We start from the raw sequence: 6,630 nt of genomic DNA on the forward strand, positions 1-6,630 counted from the left end.
TACTACTGGCCATAGTTACGACAAGATGTGATGAAGTTTGTACTAAGTTGTCAAGTATGTTAGATGGTGAAAGGAGTGAAGAAGAATACAAGGTTGTATTAGCCATTATCTATAACAGAGAAGCTATGGGAGGATGTCAACATGGATTTTTTTCTTAGATTACCGAGGACATAGCATGAGCATGATTCTATTTTTGTGGTGGTTGATAAGTTTTCAAACATGGCACATTTTATTCCTTGCAGGAAAACTAATGATGTTGTTCATGTAGTAGAGTTATTTTTTAGAGAAGTGGTGAGATTACATGGTCTACCAAAGAGTATAGTTTCAGATCGAGATACCAAATTTGTTGGGTATTTCTAGCATACTGTTAGTGAACAGATTGTCCTTCAATAAAATGCATGCAAATCTAACCTCGAATACACAAATGTAAGGACAAACTAGCACCAACAATTGGATAGGTTATTATTAGATTAATAACCTTCCTCTAAATTTTATCAGGTATAGCTCCCCATGCAAGATTTACAATGAATTAATCATAGGTACTTTTAACCGGAAAGCACGAAAGGATACCAAGCATCTATCTGTAAACACAAAGTAGATGCAAAACCTAAGGATTGAAAAGAAAGGAAACAAAATACAACAGATTACACAAAGTTAATTTGTTGTACATTGTATCATGTAACAAGGATAAACTGTGTCTTTCATCTTCTTGAGATAATTAAAATTAGAGCCTTGTAAGATATTAAGAAATGACAACATAATAAAGGAACAATGACATTTGACTGTAATTTTCAGAGAAAATTGAAAATGACTCAAAATTTGAATTCAGTAGAAGGAAAAACACATTGTAGTCAAAGTTAAATGTATTTCACCACCAGCCTCCCTTCCCCGACTATAAAGATCACAAAGCTTCTTCCACACATTACAATCCAACCATCATTTAAACCAAACAGAAATTCTCCTACCATATTACATCAAACATCAAAAAGACTGTAACCCTCTCTCAGCTACAAAGTTTTGAAAAAGAGGCTAAAAATAAAGCCCATGCTTTGCTTCTCTCTGTCCCTCAAGAACATGAAAACTATTCTGTCAAAATTTCCTCCTTTCTTGCCTGAAGCCCAAAGTCTGCAGTCCAAAAGCCGAAAGAATCCCCAGTTACATTTTCTCTTCTTCTCTTTATAGAATTTTGAAATCTTCTTTTAATTCTTGTAGTCTTCCTTTTCTGATGACATCTGTCCCTTCCAAAATCTAATTCCCCAAAGTCTTATTTGAATTTTGTCTTTTCACTTTCTTCGTTGTCAATTTCTGTTCTATTTTAAATAACTGATTCTTGAAAAGGAAACCATATCCCTCTTTCTTCTTGTGTGCATAATGTTTAATTAATAATTAAACATATCATCATTAATTATTTTTAGCATCGTATGGGCTTCCTTCATGTGAAATAGATAATGAACTTCAAATTAATGCTCAGCTAAGCAACAAGCATTGACACCTGTTTAAAGAATCTCTTCATTTTGCACATTAATTCACCATATCTGCTCCAAACTCAATATAAACATTCTCAGATAGGCAGTACAGAATGGGGAATCTTTTAAAGCAGCTTGGGCTTCCTTTGCTCATATAGCCACTTTTATCTCATTTAGAAATATATAAAGAATTGACACTCTCCACCCCTTAACCGTGTCTTCAGTTGGTTCTTTCTCATTATCAGCATCTAATTGAATAGCTTCCCCATGTTCACCCATTCAAAGTTGGCAAAGCCTCCCACACATTTTTCATCTCTTCTTCATGATAATTCAGAGCACCTCTCATCCTCTTCCAACATTTCAATGAGGCCTTTGATAAGAATTGGAGCAAGTGAACATAACCATTCGAGTTTGTATTTAGCATAGATCAAAGCCAATTAAATCATTTACAGTGTTCATATCTCTCAATCTCAAAATTGCATTTTTTTGACTGTCCACAAGAATTGTTATAATAAATCAGGATCAGCACTTGATTTTTCAACTCGTAAGGTAATGACTCGAGTTGCGCTCAGTTGAAGTATCATCAAAACTATCACAGAATAGAATTTTATCATTCTAGGCAAAAACTCTTTTGTCTTACCAGGGTCATATCCTTGCCATCTGGCTCGACACTTACCAAATTTGTGGGTTGGAGGAAGCTTAATATCTCATGTTTGCATACCTTGAAATACATATCCTGTTCTCATCTCTCATCTCAATTGATCCTTCACTATGACGTCTAGCTACATCCAATTGGGCAGAAAAATGGTAGTTTATAACACATCATGTCTGGCAATAGACACTCATTTTATTTCTTTAAAGCCATAGCTTTCAATGATGAGAGGCCTCCTGAGCTAAGAAAATTACCATACTTGTTATCTTTTTATCATGCAAACACGCAGACTGCCATGACTTCTAGATCTCTTACCTACGATGATTTTCATTTTCTTAGTACCTGGGCATCCACATTAATCATGCTTAGGGGTTATAAGAAACATGTGTCCAAACTATGATTTCCATGAATCCTTTTGGTGATTCTATGCTTTTCCTTGATCAATATAGTGTGTTTTCTGTCACACGAACCTCCTTTTTTTGAAAAGTTTCATTAAATCATGGAACTGACCATGGATATCTCCGCAAACAATCATCGGGTTGCTCACAGGCTTTCACATCTTGACACATTCTTTTACTTTTTTGAGGAAAGTTATTAGTTCCATTAAATTCGTTTGCCTTGTGACTACAAACAAACCTATGATTCATTAAAATATTGAGCTCGCTGCCAAGTGGGACACGCCATGTTGCAAAACCAATCGAGCTTATATTCTCGGATATGGAGAACCAGCCAAGCTCAAAGAGGTTTGATTATGGTCAATTCACCTTTGTATCAACAATCAACATTTTTGTCCTCATATGGCCATTTCATGAAATGACATCAGGCTACATGACATACCTACTATGTAAATCAAACCTTTTTTTTACTGATGTAGAGTGACTCACGAGTGTGTATACTGTCAAATGGTTCACATGCCATTCCTTACTGCAGACTTATAATCCTAAATTGCATGCATCACCGTTTCAACATGAGATGAGCACACATGAATTCCATGTGCATTTGAAAGTCTTGGAACACCCAAGAAGAAGATTCTATTTGTGGTTAGGTTTTAATCATAGTTTGAAGGTTTAAACCAATGAAAGAGTAATCTTGATATTGAAAATGTTGTAGTGTAATAGGCAAGAGAGATAACACGTGATGCTATATACCAAAACTATTTATTCTTCGCCAACGGAAACAATCATGGGCCAAAATTTTGCTAGTGACTCATAGAATCCAACAACAATACTGGAAATGAGAAACATCAATACTATTAGAGTGCATCATGCTATAGTCTTTGCCACCCATCTGATAACATCAATATCTCTACTAAAATCTAAAGCCTCTTCTGCACATTTAAGAAGTGCCTTTGAATGATGAACTTTATCTGCAAATACCAAAGGCCATCTTGAAGTAACTCGTGGCTCCATCTATTTCTCAGCATCATCAATGTTGACTTCCATTATATTACCATCATCCAACATAAAAGCTCTACTTAAATTTCAAGCTTTCTGTCCTAAATTTGAAGTGTTTGGAACTACATACTAAAGCATTGGATTATATTCCAAATTCAGCAATATGAGCCTCTGAATCTGCTTATGTGACACTGTAGATGCTGGATCTTCAAACATCAACATTGAACTCATGTTGAAAACTAGAATTTGCACTTCAACTTTTGTCAACCAATGAACTTGGAAAATGAACCTTTCTAAACCACTGAACTGGCCTCCATCTTGACCTATACTTTGCACTTTCTCAAAACTAATGAACTGGCAAAACCTAAGCTTAAATGATGAAATTTTGAACTTGTTGAAACTGATCTTGCATTTTCAAACCCATTTGAACCATCGAACTACTTTGAAGCACTTTGAATTGATGGTATCCAATTATGAACTTTTCTAAATGAACCATTCTGCACTTTCTTGGAATCATTAAACTAACAGGATCTGGAACTAAAGTATGGATTGAGACAGGATTTTGAACCCTTTTGAACTAACAAATCTACATCTTGAACCACTTTGAACTACTTTGAACTGAGTTTGAAGTACTTCAAAGAGGTTCAAAACCTAAAACTGAAAGTTTTAAAACCATGTCCACATTGATTGAACATGAACCATTCAATCAAGACCGAGCTCAAAAACTAGTCATGTATCCTGAACTTTCTTGAATTAATGGATTTGCATTTCGAACTTTGATTGAGCCTTTGAATCATCAAACTCATTGAATCTTTGAAACTTTTGAGCTAGTGGAATCAGATTAAGCCGACGAGGTCTGAGCTTGAAACATGAATTTAGATTGAATCTGGGTACTAAACTGAACATGGGCTTTGAACTTTTATGAATTGAAAATTCTACATTTCAAATCCAGAATCAGAACTTCACTTGTATTGAACCTACAAGATGGGTTTCCTGGACCATTGAACTACTTTGAACTACTTCGAATTGAAGTTTGAAATGGTTCAAACTCTGCACTTGAAGTTTTAAAACTATGATCATATTGGGTCCTAACAAATACATTGTGGAAGAAGTTGAAGACAAATTTGAAGTTCAATTCATCACACCATCCACAAACTGATGGGTAGACAAGCTGTGAATTGTAGTTTGGAAAACTTGCTGAGATGCATGGTCAAAGATAAACCAAAAGGATGGGATATGATTTTACCACAAGTGGAGTTTGCATGTAATAATTCTGTCCATAGGAGTACTAATGAATCACCATTCCAGATTGTATATGGGAGTAGTCCCATAAATGTTTTTGAATCAAGGAAGTTGGACAAGGGAGAGATAAGCAATGCTTAAGTAGAAGATTTTGCTGAACATTTGAAGAAGATCCATGAGGAGGTGAGGAAGCACATCATAGAAATAAATACACAATATAAGGCTAAGGCAGATGTGAAAAGGAGATATAAGGAATTTTAGATTAGAGATGAAGTAATGGTTCATTTGAGAAAGGAGCATTTTTTAGTAGGCACATATAATAAGCTAAAGATGAAGAAGTTTGGACCATGCAAGATAGTGAAGAGACATGATTTTGGAAATGCGTATGAAGTGGAGTTGCCCGCTAAATTAAATATTTCACTAGTATTTAATATTTTAGATTTAACAAAGTATTATAGAGGTGATGGAGATAAAGTTGCAAAAGTGTAGTGGAGCATTCCAACAGCTAATTCAGCTACCAAGGAGATTGAGGAGATACAAGATAGTTTTATTAGAAAAAGTACCAGAAATAGAACTTATGAGGAATATCTGGTCAAATGGAAAGGGAGAGCAATTGAGGATTCATCATGGCTAGCAAAGGAGAAGGTCAATTGTCTTGGTTTTCTACTGAACACCTGAGACATGAGACATGACGGGGTCACTTCTCAAATTACCTTGGTTGTTTGATGTAGGAGCATCCTGGGTGTAAGGGAAATCTTGCATCACCCAAAAATATTTTATTTTCAGCCTTTTCTATTTTAATAAGGACTGTAGACAGGGTGGTTACTATTTATGGGAACTTGCTATTTTTAGTAAGTTTGTCATACAAGCTTGGAATGTTCTCATTTTCTATAAGAAAGTTCATTTTAGAGATATAAGCCTACCATAAAAATCTCATTTCTCCATCTTAAGTATCAGAGAAGTTATTGCAGATTTTCAATAGAAACATTTGTAGAAAAATCTTCAAGCTCATTGTTGGAGGCCTTAGAGTGCTCAGATGAGGTTTGAAAACTTGATAGAAGGGTGCTTGCATGATTTTGAGCCTATATATTAGGAGTTGGCATTTCTAAAAAGTGGTTATAATATCCAATTGGAGCAACGGTTTGTGAGTTATGAACTTCGAAAGTTGGGTTACCAAAATTTCTAAAATAATTTGTCAAAGATGTATTTGGCTAACTCTATGTGTATTGTTAGGGTTTGTCTGCCCTAGGTATTAAGTTTGAGTGTCTAGAACCTTCTTGGGCGGCATAAAACTACTTATTTAAGAAAGGATGAACATGGTCTAGGATAGCTTTGGATGATAGTTCCCAGCACTGTCTTGTAGATTACTGTAACAAAGGCGCCCATTTGGGTTAGCATATTGTAATTGAGAATTCTATAATTCCACATTTTTGGCAATAATAAGAAGTTCATATTTTGTTCTCACATTTGCTATTGTTTCTTTATTTCTATTATGAGTTTATGGTATTAAGGGGAGTCCCTTACATCACTTGTGTTAATTGCACTCTCTGGCTTATCCTCAACACACTATCTTTCAAAGTTTGTTCTTGATTTCTCAACATCACCATTTTCTCCTTGAAATTACCCTTATGTCATCTCTATGGTATTTTTCTGTTCAATATGCAATCTAAACTTTTTCCTTGAAACAACATTCTCTTATATAATCATTACATGTTATTCTTCAACCCCAATATGTGAGTTCAAATTTTGAATTCTCAAGCCTATACTTAGCATGCACCCCTATTACTTTCTTATGTCAGTCTTGTCAGATGCACCATGTATGAAAAAAAGTTATGGATGTTTGTGTCTTTGATGGCTTACTTTATTGGAAAGAATT

This window comes from Cupressus sempervirens, chromosome 8 (assembly GCF_028749045.1).
Source record: "Cupressus sempervirens isolate cs-2001-9-10 chromosome 8, ASM2874904v1, whole genome shotgun sequence".
Classification (NCBI taxonomy): Eukaryota; Viridiplantae; Streptophyta; class Pinopsida; order Cupressales; family Cupressaceae; genus Cupressus; species Cupressus sempervirens.